Source organism: Zootoca vivipara, chromosome 9, assembly GCF_965207765.1.
Source record: "Zootoca vivipara chromosome 9, rZooViv2.hap1.1, whole genome shotgun sequence".
Classification (NCBI taxonomy): Eukaryota; Metazoa; Chordata; class Lepidosauria; order Squamata; family Lacertidae; genus Zootoca; species Zootoca vivipara.
Genome location: NC_142592.1, coordinates 56,793,066 through 56,811,577, shown reverse-complemented (window position 1 = coordinate 56,811,577; position 18,512 = coordinate 56,793,066). Strand labels below are relative to the sequence as shown.

The window sequence follows — 18,512 nt, the reverse complement described above, 5'->3', positions numbered from 1 at the left end:
CAGACATTTTGATTAACACACAGTCGTACCTTGGAAGTTGAACGGAATCCGTTCTGGAAGTCTGCTCGACTTCCAAAACATTTGAAAACCAAGTCGCGGCTTCTGATTGGCTGCATGAATTGGCCAATCGGAAGCCCTGTCGGATGTTCGGGTTCCAAAAGAACGTTTGCAAACTGGAACAATCACTTCTGGGTTTGCAGCGTTCGGGAGCCAAAACGCCCAAGTTCCAGGGCGTTTGGGATCCAAGGTATGACTGTACACATTTTTGCAAACAATTCTCCCTAATATAATACATTTTTGTTTGTTGTTTTCACTAATATATGCATTTTGACACTCTTTTTCCTCAGGTATGCAGTTTTGTACACATTTTTTGGGTTGCAGAATTGCACTGCAAAATCTTGAGGACTAACAACGAGGCACGTACCACCAAAAATTGCCTAAACTAAATTATGGATTAAATGAGACTTTTCAGGAGCAAACGACAGCCTTTTCCACAAGTTTCTGTTCAGCAAAGGCTCTGCTCTTCAGGCATCACAGCAAATTACCCTCAGCTGATGCCCAACCATCTGAATAAACAAGCCCAATTCTGTTTATTACATCAGTCATTTTGCCAACCTGAGCCGTTTTATCAGACCTCATAGTATTGGGAGGTTTGCTTGAAGCTTCAGCATTCATGGTCAGAAACCCCAACTTTTGTTTAAAAAAAATAAATATGCACACACATAAGAAGTTTCTGAGTCTCGTGGTTTCTTTTTTTCTGGCGAAAAGATCAAAAGCATAGCCTGAGTGTACACTAAGGACTAAAGATCAGAAGGCCAATGAAAGGAATCCCAGCATCTCTGCCTGTGGAAAGTTTGCCTGCAAAGGAGAGAGGTTTTAGCATGGCATAGCAAAGTTGTAATAGTTTTGGGGGTTTTGGTTCTGTTTTGTTCAGCTAGCACACACAGTTCCCCTACTACAGTACATGCATTCTGAAGTGGTGCAATCTCAGGATTTCTGTACCATATCTGTGATGCTCCACAGGCAGATTAGACAAAGGGGGAAACGGCTTGAAACAGCTTGACTCTAGAGCACCCAGGATCCAGGAACACAGGAATCTGCCTTTTATGGAGTCAGACCACTGGCCCATCTAGCTCAGCATTGCCTACCCAGCATGCAAATTGTGTGCTCTACCTCTACCTTCTGCAAGATAAACGTGCAGCAATGGATAGGCCACTGGAACTGCCTGCACCATGTGGCCTTGGGGCAAGTCCTCAAATGACCAACTTCTTAATACAGTGGGACCTCGGTTTAAGTACACAATTGGTTCTGGAAGTCTGTACTTAACCTGAAGCGTAATAATAATAATAATAATAATTTATTATTTATACCCCGCCCATCTGGCCGGGTTCCCCCAGCCACTCTGGGCGGCTTCCAACAAAACAGAAATTCTAAAATACAGAGATCCACGTACTTAACCGCGTACTTAACCTGAAGCGAACTTTCCCATTGAAAGTAATGGAAAGTGGATTAATCCGTTCCAGACAGGTCCGCGGAGTACTTTAACTGAAAGTACTCAAACAGAAGTTTACTTAAACCAAGGTATGACTGTACTTAGTGGACTGGATATCTCTAAGTCAGGCACGTCCAACAGGTAGATTGTGATCTACCAGTAGATCACTGGATGTCTGTGGTAGATCACTGCTAGATCACTGGCACCCCTAAAAAAAAGCTCACCCAAAATTTTCCTCCTCCCCAAAAAAAGCTGAACTATGACCTGAAGCCCTAAACAAAAATTGGCCTCCCTCCCTCCTAAAAGAAGCTCAACAAGTTTGACATGAAACCCCCCCAAAAAAACAGGGCTCCCCTTCCTTAAAAAAACTCAACAGCTTTGACCTAAACCCCCCAAAAGGGGGTAGATCACTCCCAGTTTTTAACTCTGTGAGTAGATCAGAGCCTCTTGGAAGGTGGCCACCCCTGCTCTAAGTTATAAACTCTGACCTTACCATGTCTATGGTGCAACCTCAGTTGGAACGCTAGGTACACAATTCTGGTCGCCACCCCTCAAGAGGGATATTGTAGAGTTGGAAAAGGTTCAGCCAAAACAATCAAGGGGATGGAGCAACTGCCCTCTAAGGAAAAGTTACAGCATTTGAGGCTTTTTGAAAATTCAAGTATGAGGTGACATGATAGACATGTATAAAATAATGCATGATACAGTATAGAGAAAGTGGGTAGGAAAAAAGTCTCCCCCCCCAAAAAGAAAACCCCCTAGAACTCAGGGACATCAAAGGAAGATGAATTATGGATGATTCGGGACATGGGCGTACCCAGGATCAAAACTAGGGGGGGGGCAAGGGGAGGGGCCAAGGCACGGAAGGGGAGGGGCCACAAAGTGGGCGGGAACAGCGAACTCGCGCTCCGCCGGGCTGTGCCCCTCCCTAGCAGCAGGGCTGGTGGGCGGAGGCGGAGCCCAGCCCAGCGGAGCGCGAGTTCAGCGTTCCCGCCCGCCGCGCCGCGCTCTCTGGTTCCCCGCCGCGCTTGGCCTTGCCAGAGGGCGCGCCGGGGAGCTGGAGGGAGGGCGCAGCGCGGCGGGCGGGAACGGCGAACTCGCGCTCCGCCGGGCTGTGCTCCGCCTCTGCCCACCAGCCCTGCTTCTAGAGTAGGGCAGCTGCCCTAACTTGCCGCATGGTGGGTACGCCCTTGATTCGGGACAGACGAAAGAAAATACTTCCTCATGCAGCAAATGGAATTTGCTCCCACAAGATGCAGTGATGTTACCAACTTGGATGGCTTTGAATGGGGATTAGACCTATTCGTGGAGGATAAAGTTACCAACGGAGTTTCCAGTTCTAGCAACTGACCTCAGCGGGGTTGCCCAGTGCCACAGAACACACATAGACTTTTAAATCTCACGCTATAACAGGAGTTGAGGCAGCCACGGTGCCTCCTTCCCATCCTCTCCCTGGCTCTGTCCTTCACTTCCTAGCTCCTGCTTGCTGTATGGCATGCGTGGAGCCCTGGTCAATCACAGCAGTGTTGGGGGGGGGGGGGAGTAGAAGACAGGGACAAGGAAGGAACTGGCAGGAGAAGTTGCTGCAGCCTTGGCTTTTGCCACACTGTGCAAAACATATATACTGAATGTTTTCTCCTGCTTTGAATCGGGCAATCCTAGCCCTCAGGGCGCCTGAGCTGCAGAGCAAGACCTTATAACCTTGACCTAGGTTTGGTTGCCCTCAGCTCTAGCCTGGGCCCCGAAACACAGGAAGACGCAGGCTCCTTGCTCCATGGTGGCTGCACAGACTCTGCACAGTATTTATAAGTTGCAGAGCCACAGTGCTCAGCATGGAAGGAGCCAACGGCATCTTTGCCCACCAGAGAGCAAGTGTTGTTGTGAAGGGTCGGACCTTGAAAATACTGGCCACCAGCAGGGACTGGCTCCCTTTAAACCCGCCATCTTTTGAAACGGTCGTGAAACGGAACAGCTTGCCTCCCTCGCAGAGCCAGAGTGCGCAAGAGGTATTTTGCTTTGTTTTAATTTTGAACGCACGCACTGTCTGTAAGGGGATTCTCCAGCCTGACTAACAGTCAAGATTCATTAGACCCTCTGTGATGGTTTTCTCCGGCTTGCGGGTACGTGATTAATCTCAGATGTTTCCCAGCCTGAGTAAAACCATACTCTGTTGACCCCACCGCAGTACAGTTGGAGGAAGCGGGAGGTGGGTGGGGGGTTGGAGGGAGGGGAGAGAGAAAAGTAATTTTGACAAAGAAATCTTAAAAATGTATCTCCAGTGTAAGACAGATGCAGAGGATAAAGGAACTCTGGGGGGATTAAAATATTTTGGCCTAATTTAGAAAGAGGCTCCATTCTTGGATGAGCAAAATCGGTCCATTTAGGGTCCTTCTAATCCTATTTGCATATAACAACGAACCTGTCTGAATTATATCTGCAGAGAACAGAACTGACCTGTGGCATTTTCCTCAACAAAGAAGAGCATCTGTATTCCAAACACAACAACCCAGCAGCTGTGCAATTGTTGTGCTGCATGGTTCATCCTGCTTGGAAATAGAGAACATTTAAGTAGAGGGATTTCAACTCCCTCTAGTAAAGCCTTAAAAGCAAACCAAGGCAAGGTCTGCTCAGTTCTCCCACGCGCTTATCACTTGTGAGCCGAACCGCTGATTATAGGCCTATCATGAGAGGACTAACTTCGTCGAGGAAAAAATGCAACCTTTATCTCCTTAAACAGGGCATTTGCTTTGAAGCAGCCCCTTCACTGCCTTTGTTTCTTGTTGGAATGCACTCTGCAAAAACTGAGATGAACCCTAGATAAAGGGTGATGTGGATTAGTGGCTGCAGCATTAGACTAAGAGCCAAACTAGACAGGATGGCGGAAACTTCTTCACTGTCACAGTTATATCGGCTCTGGGACACGAGAACTCAGAATTTCATTGTATGTCTTCCACTCCCCTCGGTTTCAGTTTCCCTATTTGTAAAGCAACACTGCCTTATTCCTTCGTAGCTCCTTCCAAGGCTGCAACTGAGTACTACCATAGTAGTGAAAGAAGCAGAGCTGAAATAATAATTAAGGCATTCCAAAACGGAGCCATCAAAGGCTATGGAATGCTTTAAATGCTGGGTTAAACTTCACCTGACTTTAGGACATTTTGCTGCGTGGCTCGGGGAGGGCAGTGTGAACAGAGCCCCCCCCCCCCCTGCAGCCAGGGCAATTGCCCCAGAAGACCCTCCCCATGCTACCTACGCCCCTGACAAAAGTATAATGTCCAGATCAAGGGAAATAATAGACCCACTCTATTCTGCCTTGGTCAGACCACGCCTGGAATACTGTGTCCAATTCTGGGCACCACAATTTAAGAAGCATGTTGGCCAGTTGGAACATGTGCAGAGGAGGTCAACCAAGATGATCAAGGGTCTGGAAACCAAGCCTTATGAGAAGCAGTGGAAGGAACTGGGTATGTTTAGCCTGGAAAAGAGGAGACCGAGAGGAGATATGATGGCCATCTTCAAATATCTCAAGGGCTATCATATGGAGGAGGGAACAAGCTTGTTTTCTCCTGCTCTGGAGGGTAGGATTCGAAGCAATGGCTTCAAGTTAGAAGAAAGGAGATTCTGACTAAACATCAGGAAGAACTTCCTGACAGTAAGAACTGTTTAATAGTGGAACAGACTCCCTCAGGAGGTTGTGGACTCTCCTTCCCTGGAGATTGTTAAGGAGAGGTTGGATGGCCATCTGTCATGGGTGCTTTAGCTGAGATTCCTGCATTGCAGGGGGTTGAACTAGATGACCCTCAGGGTCCCTTCCAATTCAAAAAATCTATGATCCCTGAACTGTTAACAGCTCTATAGTATCCTATTTGGGGTAAGGCAACCAGAACTGTACACAGTAGTCTAAGTGTTCCTGCAAAAGTTTTATTCTTAATCCCTGTTGAAGAAAAATGCCGGATTAGATAAACTGTTAATCCAATCCAGCAATGCAATGATTGGATGCTTGATAAGAGCATCTGGGTGTCCATGTCCAAGACAGGACTTTATTTGCCTTTATCCGATACTTGGCTCAGGCCACCTGTATTAGATCAATAAGTATATAGTGGCTCTGGCAGGTTTTCTGGCAATGTTGTCTACTATCTCACTATATTCTCATTCCATGAAGTTGTTCTTCATTTAGAATAAATGCTGTTTTAAAGGAGATCAATAAACGCAGAGTTCTAAAAGCACACGCACAACAGAATTCCTGCCAGTAACTCTTCCTGCTCTGTGCTGAGAAAGAAGCAAATCCTGACCACTATGACATTCTGCTCTCCACCTCTGAATTCCTTTGACCGGCAGGACCAACCAAGCTTGGAGTGTTTACGTCACATTTTTAAAATCCATTCGAAATGTGGATTTGTGGTCAGTTTGCATGCTCTGGATGTTGTACACAAGTCTTTTGTTTGTTGACATACATCGCCCCGCTCCCCACCCTGAACCATTTATGAAAACAAGATGTTGAGGCATTCTGGATTTTTTTTTGGCAAAACTCATTTAAATAAGCGTCTCACATAATTTCAGAAGCAGATGTCAGGGGCAAAGGAGGCATGACCCCATGTGTCATGATGCAGGTTGGCTCAATTTCCCACAATGTGGAAGGGTGGGGGTCAATTTAAGGCGCAGCACAAGAGAAGCAAAGAGGGGGTGATCAACCTTCCTCTGCAAATGATGTCCCTCCCCCCAAAAAAAACCCCTCCCCCCCCAGTCATCTCCCACTGAGGGTTACTTCTAGGCTCAGTACCCCACTGGGATAAAAAGGAGCTGATACGAAGAGGTTTCTGGGGAGGGGAGGAAACATGGGCAGCTTTTGGGACCTCTCCCAATTCAAGTCATTGATGATGATGATGATGATTTATTTATACCCCACCCATCTGGCTGAGTTCCCCCAGCCACACTGGGCAGTTCCCCACAAAATATTAAAAACACGATAAAACACCAAACATTAAAAACTTCCCTCAACAGGTCTGCCTTCAGATAGTTGCTTATTCCCTTGACATCGGATGGGAGGGTGTTCCACAAGGCGGGCGCCACTACCAAGAAGGCCCTCTGCCTGGTTCCCTGTAACCTCACTTCTCGCAGTGAGGGAACCACCAAAAGGCCCTTGGAGCTCGACCTCAGTGTTCAGGCTGAACAATGGGGGTGGAGATGCTCCTTCAGGTATACTGGGCCAAGGCCATTTAGGGCTTTAAAGGTCAACACCAACACTTTGAATTGTGCTTGGAAACGTATACTGGGAGCCAATGTAGGTCTTTCAGGACCGGTGTTATATGGTCTCGGTGACCACTCCCAGTCACCAGTCTAGCTGCCGCATTTTGGATTAGTTGCAGTTTCTGGGTCATCTTCAAAGGTAGCCCCATGTAGAGCGCATTGGAGTACTGTAGTCCAAGCAGGAGATAACTAGAGCATGCACTACTCTGGCGAGACAGCCCACTGGCAGGTAGGGTCTCATCCTGCGTACCAGATGGAGCACTGGGGACTCCATTTCCCAGGCTTCACCAAAGCAAGGAACACTTTTGAGTAGTGCTCATGCCTTAAAAATCAGGCCTCTGAAGCTGCTGAAATCCTCCGTTCCACTTGATCTCCTTCTTCATCATAAGGGCTGGGGAAAGAAAGGGGCTTGGCGGCAAGGAAGACTGACTGAATGACTCCAGCTGGCATTGCTGTAGCTGGGGAGGAAGCCCATTGCAAACCAGAGAAGCTCATAGGTAGAGCTTCTGCCTTGCAAACCAAAGATCCCAGATTCAATCCCCAGCACCTCCAGACCAGGCTAAGAACTGTGTGCTGTCTGAAACCCTAGAAAGTCACTGCCAGTCAGTGAAGGTAACACTGATCTAGATAGACCAGTGGCTCCAACTCAGCTTCCCATGCAAGGCTCAAATGTCAGGGAGGGTGGGTTGGGCTTGCCTGGTGGGGTGGGTGTTTCGGAGACACATAGGCCATTCTGAATTTCAGTGCCACCACAAAACACGAAGCACCATTCAAACTGACTGTGGATCTATACGCATGAGATGCTCATAAATGACCAGAATAATATATATATTTTTAATGCAGGTAAGCATCCCGAGCACATGATGCCAGCTTGCAGGACAATGGGAAAACAATGAAGCACACAACCAGAATTTGCAAACTGATAGTGGTGCTTATCTTCTATGACGGGGGTAATCAACATTGTTGGATTTCAACACCCAGCATTCCTGGCCATTGGCCATGTTGGCTGCAGCTGATTGGAGCTGGGGTCCGACAAAATCTAGAGGGCACCACGTTGACCATCCCTGTCTTATGATCAAACCTTAGATTCCAGACCCCACAATTCTGCACCTGACTACACAGTTAACACTCCTAAGGAAGGCTAAAATGTTTCGCCCAAGGCTCAGAAATTTGAAAAAAAGCTTAGACCATCTTCAACAAAAGGTGCTATTCAAGCTATGCGCCTCTTTTGCCTGACAGCGGAGCAGCTGGTATCGCAACGTCACACTTCATTTGAATCATGCCTGTTTCAAGAGTCAGTCTTGCTTTGAATCAAACTTCTCAAAGTTAGCTTAATGGTGGAAGATGCATGACAGCTTTTCTCATCCCCAGAAAACGGCTTTAGAAGATCCAACAAGTGGATCTTTTATAATAATGAAGTGGGGATCTTAATAAAGCAGTGAAAATCCTCTGTTCTCTTTTGATTATAATGCCGACTTTTCCAATCTTAATTTCGGGTTTTCACATTTCCACAACAGTTTGCAATTATTAAAAACTCCTCATGAAAATTCACCAGCATTTTAGTGCAGATTTCTACTAATATACAGTGGTGCCTCGACTTACAAATTTAATCTGTACCAAAGGCAGTGGAAAAACGCCATTGGAAACGTGATTTCCCATAGGAATGCATTGGAAATGGAAAAATTCGTAAGTCGAAGCAACCCTATCTAAAAATTCGTAAGTCGAAAAATCCCTATCTAAAACCGCCGCGGCCTTTTTTCGGATGTCAAGACCTTCGTAAGCGCGTGGCCATTACCCCCATTCGTAAGTCGAAAAATTCAGTTGTCGAGTCGTTCGTAAGTCGAGGTACCACTGTACACATTTATAGACAATTTTTCATGCTAATTTCACTAATATATGTATATTTATGCATAGTATGTGCATTTTGGTACACGTTACTTGGTTGGAGAACAGCACTGCAAAACTCAGAGAAGTGCGGATTTTGAAGACTGTTCCCAGTTGATCTATTGTTCCAGAAAGAGCAAATTAAGAAGGTTCACCTTTAAATGCAAACAAAATAAAAATTTCTCCTGATTTGTAGTCCAAAATATCTGGAGAGCACCAGGTTGATGAAAACTGCATTTGGGAGACCCTTTGTCATTCAAGAGGCTGATTCTGCTAATAGAGCAAAGGTTTTGCACCTATGTCAAGAGCCCAATGTAATATATGAGAATTATCCTGAAGGAGCGTCTCCACCCAATTCGTTCTGCCCAGACACTGAGGTCCAGTACCGAGGGCCTTCTGATGGTTCCCTCGTTGCGAGAAGCCAAGTTGCAGGGAACCAGGCAGAGGGCCTTCTCGGTGGTGGCACCTGACCTGTGGAACGCCCTCCCATCAGATGTCAAAGAGAAAAACAGCTACCAGATTTTTAGAAGACATCTGAAGGCAGCCCTGTTTAGGGAGGCTTTTAATGTTTAACTGGTTTATTTCATTTTTCTGTTGTAAGCCGCCCAGAGTGGCTGGGGAAACCCAGCCAGATGGGCGCGGTATAAATAATAATAATAATTATAATTATTATTATTATTATTATTATTCTACCATTCAAAGCCACTAGATTTGCATGATGGGGAGGGGAGAAATGTAGGTTTTCTCAACGCAGAATTAGAATTTTTATTCTCATTAAGCAGAGTACAAATACCCATGAAAGTTCAGTTCTCCTACAACGGTTTGTTGCTGCTGCGCTGTGTTTTTAAGGAAGAAAAGTGAGAATGTGTATAAAAAAAACCACACACAACAGTGCAAAAGTATCACAAATATCAGAAGGTCATCCACCATACTCACATCGACTCAGCTGGGTAAGCACGTCAAAGCTGGTCAGTCGCGTGTCAAAGACTGAAGGCTTAGGTTAGTTGACAGAGATGGCTCTGCAGCCTGAGTAGGCTATTGCTGTGGAAAGAAAAGGATTCAAGAGGTGAAGGATACAATCCACACAGAGGATTTCTGTGCTATTGCACAACTCCGTTGAAGAGGGACGAAAGCACCATAACATTGTCATTTTACATTCAGGAACTTTTGCGGAACAGACTTACCATAGCTGCCAAGTTTTCCCTTTTCTCGCGAGGAAGCCTATTCAGCATAAGGGAAAATCCCTTTAAAAAAGGGATAACTTGGCAGCTATGGCTTACTCCAGCAGCTGCAATGTTGACACAGGCTCCCCACACATAAGAGTGGGCAGGTGTGCAAGATTTCTCTTCATAGAAGAGAAGCCCTAATAATAATAATAATTAATAATAAATAATAATATTGTGTGGCTTCGAAAACAATATTAAAATAAAATAGTCCTTCAGATATTAAAAGCTTCCCTAAACAGGGCTGCCTTCAGATGTCTTCTAAAAGTCAGATAGTTGGGTTTTTCCCTTTGACATCTGGTGGGAGGGCGTTCCACAGGGCGGGCGCCACTACCGAGAAGGCCCTCTGCCTGGTTCCCTGTAACTTGGCTTCTCGCAGTGAGGGAACCGCCAGAAGGCCCTTGGCGCTGGAGCTCAGTGTCTGGGCAGAACGATGGGGGTGGAGACGCTCCTTCAGGTATACTGCACCAAGGGCGTTTAGGGCTTTAAATAAGCAGGACTTGTGGCTTATACACACCATTTAAATTGCATACAATAAAGTGAAAAGGAGTAGATAGAAATATACGTACGGCTTCTGTATGTAGTATGCGGTGCTATTTTCCTAGATAAAGAGGTGCCAGAACTGAGTTCTGGCAAGTTCTGCCTATCAAGAAAGCCCTGGTAGTATGCAGTATGGATTCAGTCTCTACAGCTTTCATCAGGGCCAAACTAGCCGTAACAAGGTAGCTGGGGAATGGCCTTAGCTCAGTGGCACAGCATCTGTTTTTCACACAGAAGTCTCCAGGTTCAGTCTCCAGCATCCGCAGGTAAGGCTGGGAGAGCTGCTGCCAGTCAGTGTAGCAAATACAGAACTAATTGGACCAATGGCCTGATTTCTGTGTTCCCATATACTCCATTCATTCGTTACTTGAAAAGGAGCACATGGGTGAGGGGAGTCAAACCCACTTTTCTCCCCTGCCTTACATCACCACACAGAGAGGAGTTTTGTCTCTACTCAGCTCCCTTTTCATATAGCAGGGGTGTCCAACTTCCAAGAGACTGTGATCTACTCCCACAAAAAAAGGCAGTGATCTACCCATTGTATTGACCAAAGTTGCTGAGCTTTTTGGGAGGAGGAAGACCATAAGTTGTTGAGTTTTTTGTTTGTTTGTCGAACAATCAGGATCATGCGGTTGACCAGGGACGCCCCACGATCGACCGGTAGATTGTGATCAACTTCTTGGACATCACTATAGTATATGATCCAGGCAGAGGGGAAATGGCTTACCTGCTGCTTTTTCATGTAAATAATAGTCCCCCTACACACACACACACACACACACACACACACACACACACACACACACACACCTTGGCTTTATATGGGAATACAATGGACATGTGAATGTCTTTCTTGTCCCATGTGGTTCACCCACCGGGATAGAGACTCTTAATCTCAGGGTCATGCGTTCAAGTCCCACGTTGGCCATAACAATTCCTGCATTGCAGGAGGGGTTGAACTAGATTATCCTTGTGGTCCCTTCCAACTCTACAATTCTATAATGGTATGATTCTACAAACTCTCAAATAAATCTCGTGTTTAAGTTTCTAGTACTCATGGAAAAAGTGAAAACCACTACAAAAACCACCAAAGTCAGGTGAGAAACAGTAGCAAGAGAAGGACCCTTCTCTTTTCCTGTCACCCAAAACCCTCTTCCAAAATAGGGTGGCCAAGTCTCTCTTTTTTACAAGGTGTAAGTGGCCACATTGGTCCAAACCAAGATCTTCAATTCTGCTGGTGTCAAATTAATCTGACCTCCAATGACTAGACTTGCCATGATGCAGGTCCCTGACAGAAAATCTGGGCTGTGAAGGATGGCAAGACTTGTGATCCCTTAACCCAGGCATAGGCAACCTTCGGCCCGCCAGATGTTTTGGCCTGCAACTCCCATGATCCCTAGCTAACAGGACCAGTGGTCAGGGATGATGGGAATTGTAGTCCAAAACATCTGAAGGGCCGAAGGTTGCCTATGCCTGCCTTAACCTGATCACCTCCACATGTCCTGCAAGCTCTGAATAGAACAGGAAGAAGAGATCTCAGAAGCCTTAAACTACCTGATATTGGCAGCTAGCCTTTCTGGAAGAAAGTGCTCACCTTTCCTGCCAAACCTCTGCACAATACCAACCTGAGCATCTTCCCCATCCCTTTCATCTCCTCATCGGCTCCAACAGCCAAAGGAGCACACTTACTGCTTTGGCGAGGTTGTCACTTATTCAAGTCATCTTACTTCTGTTAAAAGATTTTGCTCTTTCCTCTCAGCCAGAAAGATTAGGAGCTGTTTATGGTCATGGGTAATTTGAAGAAAAATAATTAACGGAATTATGGCTACTGACTTGGCATCTCACCACAATTAAAACTGAGCAGCTTTTTTTTGTGCACTTCCAATTTTAAAACACTGTGGAACTCAGTCTTAGGCTTACAGACTCCTCCCCCCCCCCATGCCTGCATAAAGTTGTTTGGTGTGATTCCAGCCCTACATGCATTTAACAAAAAGCCTAAAGTGTGCAGCTTGCCACAGGGAGCAGTGGTCGCCTGGAGGCAGTTTCCAGTGGGCTCCACATGAAAGGCATATTGTCCAAATCGAGTCTTAGTCAAAACAGCCCATGCATCTCTTTGCAAATCTTCGCATCTAGGAACGACACAGGCCATTGGAGAGAGGCGTTTCTGCAACAGAATACCCCTGCCGGAGCAATCTGTTTACTGCTGTTAATAAAAAATTACTTACTTCACTGCATTTCCCTAGACATTCCGTTTGCCGTCTAGCTTCAAAAGCTCTGCTACCAAGAGCTCTAATGACAGCAGGATGTGGAGTTCATTGTGCCTTTCTGGAAAAGCTGAAGAAGTGCTTTTTCTGGGGGTTTTCCTATCCAAGTTTTAATATGCGCACAGAATTAGTGCCATAAGGAGACAGGAAATAGCTGTTGGGACAAGAGGCAAATAGAAACTGACTCATTCGGAGCATCGCTTGGCAGCCGCTCACACTACCCTAGCTGGCAGAGAGCACAATTACTTCAAAATGGAGAGGCAGAGCAGCAACCCAAAGATGAGTCACTTTAAATGAAGATGAATCTCTTTTGCAAGACATTTTGTTTTGTTTTTGTTCTTATACTTGACCATAAAGGAGTGTGGAATCGGTTGGGTATTATATAGGAAGTGCTAGCAGTGTTAGCATGGGCTGTGATACATCTCTGGGTGTACAAAGCCAGTACTCTGTTGTAAGCCGCTCAGAGTGGCTGGGGAAACCCAGCCAGATGGGCGGGGTATAAATAAATTATTAGTAGTAGTATTATTATAATTATTATTATTATTTTACAAATCTTGGGATGGAAGGAAGCACTGTTTTCCATTTCACAGTCTGTTGCAGCACTGTTTCCAACAGGCTGCAGTTCGCCTTCTCCACAAAGCTACACTATTCGTTTCACTCTCTACTGTAGCAAAATTGCATAAATTACATAATTAATTACATAAATTGTGTGATTCATGTTGTCATTACGTTATTCCATCCCATTCATTTCAATGTGAAGGAAACACAATGCAAAAGCAGGGGAGGATCACATCATCAAATGCGCATTTTCAGACTGAAAACAACAGCTGCAGCAAATACCATTCATATTTGCTGAATTGATTTCCATTTTGGTCATGGAGCAAATAAGCAGGCACCGGCAATTTCTGCTCCCGTTTCAGCTTTCCTTGGAATTCTCCAACACCCCTAAAACACACCCATCCTGCTAATTGCTGGCATCCACCTATCTCAGGAGACAATGGAAGAGTGCGCCTTCAAGGGTGGGGTCAAACTTTTGGAGAGTTACAGCACCTGGTGTGGCTGTAGAGACCAATATGGGAGAGACATGTTTCATTACAGCTGGGGCAGATGAAGGCATCTGGTTGTGCTGATGCAGGTGTACTATGGCATTTATGCTTTCTGCCTTCCTCCCGGCAGTCATTCCTCCTCTGGTCACTGCTGTGGTTACATGATCTGACTTGATTGCCTCCAGGTGCTGCAGCTGTCTGCAAGGGATTGCCACATGGCAGATTTAATGTTCCCAGCCTGGTTGAACAGGCTGCTCCTTGAATGGACAAACACACAGGATCAGTATGGGAAATCTTTGGGAAAGTTGTCCAGGCTCCAGCACCCCAGTGTAGCCCTCTTTGGTGCCAATTAGTTTCCTGAATCCCTCATACTAGATGCCTTACAGCTGCCATTTTAACTTCCCAGTAGGCTCCAGCCCCAGAACAGAATCTCTCCGGGCCATTGCAATTTGAGTACAGTGGTACCTTGGTTCTCAAACTTAATCCATTCCGGGAGTCCGTTCGACTCCTGAAACCAAGGTGCGGCTTCCGATTGGCTGCAGGAGCTTTTTGCACTCGAGCTTTGGATGTTCGGCTTCCGAAAATCGTTCGCAAACTGGAACACTTACTTCCAGGTTTGTGGCATTCAGGAGCCGATTTGTTAGGCAACTAAGCCGTTCGGAAACCAAGGTTTCACTGGACTGGGGCTAGGTAGAGATATAGCCACAAATGCTGTGGTAATGCAACCTAAAATCTTTGTGACACAGGCAAAATATAACCACAGGTAGCCTCCGGGTTACCTCCAGGTTTGAGGGGCCCCTCAGAGTGCCCCAGTGGCAGTCGCTGCACTGCAGTCCATGCCAGGCACTATGGGGCCACCATTTTAATTCCCCACAATGCCCCATACTTAGCACTGCTCCAGGGCATTGAGGGAAACTAAACGGGCAGCTCAGACCTAGCCACCTAATGAGTAAGCTGGCATTCATTCATTGGTGAGCTCCGGTAAGGTCCTGGAGTCCCCAAGAACTGCCTGGGGATGCAACAGCTGATCCCAGCCTGCATGACCCCAAACATTTAATATTGCATTACCCCCTTAGTGAACAATTGGCCGGCTGTACTGCTAAATAAATGGGAGGCAATGTGAATATATATATATATATATATATACACACACACACACACACACACACACACACACACACACACACACACATACATATATATGTAACACATACAGGCTCAGTGCAAATAATGACAGAAATCAGCAAGGGAAAACCAACCAATGAGCTGCTATGATGGAAGAATAGCAGCTGGGAAAACTGAGGTCAACTCAGCTCTGTTATTTTTTAATTAAAAATAAACACGGCATTTGCCATAAGGGGATTGGTTAGCATTCCATCTTGGAGGGAAGGGAAGGGTGAGGGTTTTGTGTGTGTGTGTTTTGTTTCATATTCTTCTTATCGAAAATTGTGCAGAGTGCACCCCACACTCATAAAGCTAGGTGAGCATGCAATATAACATACAGCAGACTCCTTTCATGCAGGGCACTTCAGAAACACCACTGCACAGGAGTCCATTTCCCTCCTGTGGACCATACATAATACTTCCAATCATTGCTGCATTCCTCTATACCCACAAGTGGTTTACTTATGATGTGAATTTTCACTCGTTGTTCCCTTCTGTTTGTCGGCTTTTGATTGATTATCTCAGGAAATAATAATCAGGAAATGGACTCTTTTCATCAACCTGAATGAGTGGCAAAGGGTTCTTTGGCTCCATCCGCACTATACATCTAAATCAGTATCACACCACTTTAAACAGCTGTGTCTTCCCCTCAAGGGTCCTGGGAATGGTAGTTTGTTAAGGGTGCTGAGAGTTGCTTTGTTGTTGTTTAGTCATTTAGTTGTCTCCAACTCTTCGTGACCCCATGGACCAGAGCACGCCAGACACTCCTGTCTTGCACTGCCTCCCGCAGTTTGGTCAGACTCATGTTCGTAGCTTCGAGAACACTGTCCAACCATCTCGTCCTCTGTCATCCCCTTCTCCTTGTGCCCTCCATCTTTCCCAACATCAGGGTCTTTTCCAGGGAGTCTTCTCTTCTCATGAGGTGAAGTATTGGAGCCTCAGCTTCAGGATCTGTCCTTCCAGGGAGCACTCAGGGCTGATTTCCTTAAGAATGGATAGGTTTGATCTTCTTGCAGTCCATGGGACTCTCAAGAGTCTCCTCCAGCACCATAATTCAAAAGCATCAATTCTTTGGCGATCAGCCTTCTTTATGGTCCAGCTCTCACTTCCATACATCACTACTGGGAAAACCATAGCTTTAACTATACGGACCTTTGTCGGCAAGGTGATGTCTCTGCTTTTTAAGATGCTGTCTAGGTTTGCCATTGCTTTTCTCCCAAGAAGCAGGCGTCTTTTAATTTCGTGACTGCTGTCACCATCTGCAGTGATCATGGAACCCAAGAAAGTAAAATCTCTCACTGCCTCCATTTCTTCCCCTTCTATTTGCCAAGAGGTCATGGGACCAGTGGCCATGATCTTAGTTTTTTTGATGTTGAGCTTCAGACCATATTTTGCACTCTCCTCTTTCACCCTCATTAAAAGGTTTTTTAATTCCTCCTCACTTTCTGCCATCAACGTTGTGTCATCTGCAAATCTCAGGTTGTTGATATTTAATTCCGGCTTGGGATTCATCCAGTCCAGCCTTTCACATGATGAATTCTGCATATAAGTTAAATAAGCAGGGAGACAATATACAGCCTTGTCATACTCCTCATAGCTGCCAAGTTATCCCTTTTTTAAGGGAAATTCCCTTATGCTGAATAGGCTTCCTCGTGAGAAAAGGGAAAACTTGGCAGCTATGATACTCCTTTCCCAATTTTGAACCAATCAGTTGTTCCATATCCAGTTCTAACTGTAGCTTCTTGTCCCACATAGAGATTTCTCAGGAGACGGATGAGGTGATCAGGCACTCCCATTTCTTTAAGAACTTGCCATAGTTTGCTGTAGTCAACGCAGTCAAATGCTTTTGCGTAGTCAGTGAAGCAGAAGTAGATGTTTTTCTGGAACTCTGGCTTTCTCCATAATCCAGCGCATGTTTGCAGTTTGGTCTCTAGTTCCTCTGCCCCTTCGAAATCCAGCTTGCACTTCTTGGACTTATCGGTCCACATACTGCTAGGAGGCCCCTATTCCCCATCACAGAGCTACAGTTCCCAGCATTCCCTGGGAAGAGCCACTGATTGTTAAACCTCTCTGGGAATTATGGTCCTGGGATGGGAATAGGGGTCTCCTAGCAAGCAACTCTCAGCCCCCTTAACAAACCTCATTTCCCAGGACTCTTTGGGGGGAAAGACATGACCATTTAAAGTGGTATGATACTGCTTTAAATGTGTAGCACAGATGGGTCCTTTGTCTCTCTGCCTCGTAGGGCAAAGGACTGTGAGACGGGCACTGCAAAAACATTGCCAGATGCCTCAATGTGACTGTGACAGATGCTTTCCCCCCTCTTTGTCTGCAGGAAACACAAATAGTATTAGCTATTTATGGCATTCCATTATTTTTTGCGCTTCTCATGGGAAACTTACTTGTTGCTGACTGTTGGCTCTTAAACGTTCTCAAGGACTGCACTCAAGTCTATGAACTGCACAGCCCGTTGCCATCCACCAAAATGTCTTTTTATTGCTTCTTGGGGAGAAAAATGCAAGGAAGGAAGAAGAAAGGAAGTGGGGGTGTGGACATGGTGGGGGGCAGAGTTAGACATCTCTTCTCTGCTTCCCAGGATATGCCCATACGCAAGTTCATACGGGAAGAATGCCAAACACCTTTTAATGTCTGGGAGACAGCGGGGTGTAGTGGTTAAAACAGCCTTTGCCAGCTTGTGCTGGACTGTGCCCCATTCGCCCCAGTTAGCCCAGAGTTGAGTCTTGCCTGATCCTTTACAGGAGGAACAAAGAACCTGTGGCCTTTCAGGTGCTCCTGGACTACAATTCCCAGCTTCTCTGGCTATGGGGACTGGGGCTGATGCAGCCCAGGAGTATCCAAAGGGCCACAGATTCCCCACTGCTATTCTTTTGTGTGTTGCTGTTGTGGTTTTAAAAAGTAAACAAATAAATAAAACTTATTACTTAGGGGGGGAGTGGGCATTCCTATAAACTCACAGGTGTGTTCTTGCTTTAAATGAAGGCACTAGGCAATGAAAAAAATAAAATAAAAATCAACCTAATTTAAGATACTGCTAAATAGGTCAGGGTGGGGAACCAGTGGCCCTTCAGAGGTCGTTGGGCTCCAACTCCCATCATCCCTAACCATGGGTCATGCTGACAGGGGCTGATGGGAGCTGGAGTCCCAATAAGTTCCCCATCCCTAATTTAGATTCCCCCCTTCCTCAGTTTCACACCGGCAGATATTACACCACAATTATCACTTCTTTGGCTGAGCTCAGCACACCCAAACGTCCCTTGAAACCCAGATACTATGTTCCCAAACTCACAGGAATGGATTAGGAGCATAGGAAGGTAGAAAGATACTACTTTATACCAAGTCAGACCATTGAGCTATCTAACTCAGTATTGTCCACACCAGGCATCCCCAAACTTCAGCCCTCCAGATGTTTTGGACTACAATTCCCATCATCCCTGACCACTGGTCCTGTTAGCTAGGGATCATGGGAGTTGTAGGCCAAAACATCTGGAGGGCCGCACTTTGGGGGTGCCTGGTCCACACTGATCGTCAGGCAGGTGGTTTCTCCCAGCCCTACCTGGAGGTGCCAGAAATTAAACCTAGGACCTTCAGCCATACTGCTGAGCAATGGCTCCTCCCTTGGGTATCCTTCTGCCCT

The 18,512-nt window shown here is 46.0% G+C and overlaps 1 protein-coding gene across 25 annotated transcripts in view; it reads right to left on the bottom strand.

Annotated features, from left to right (window-relative positions):
* CALD1 (caldesmon 1) overlaps positions 1 to 18,512 on the bottom strand; it is a 184,006-nt gene that overhangs the window by 98,359 nt on the left and 67,135 nt on the right. For 19 of the 25 annotated variants that reach the window (XM_060280022.2, XM_088676924.1, XM_088676927.1 and 16 more), the window contains exon 2: positions 9,557 to 9,661. The exons of 2 other annotated variants lie outside the window; for them this stretch is intronic. The gene's annotated coding sequence lies outside the window, so the exon portion shown is untranslated. Of the gene's footprint in view, positions 1 to 9,556; positions 9,662 to 12,608; positions 12,870 to 18,512 lie in introns of those variants that run through there. 4 more of the 25 variants (XM_035127492.3, XM_088676931.1, XM_035127496.3 and 1 more) reach the window with 1 other exon arrangement.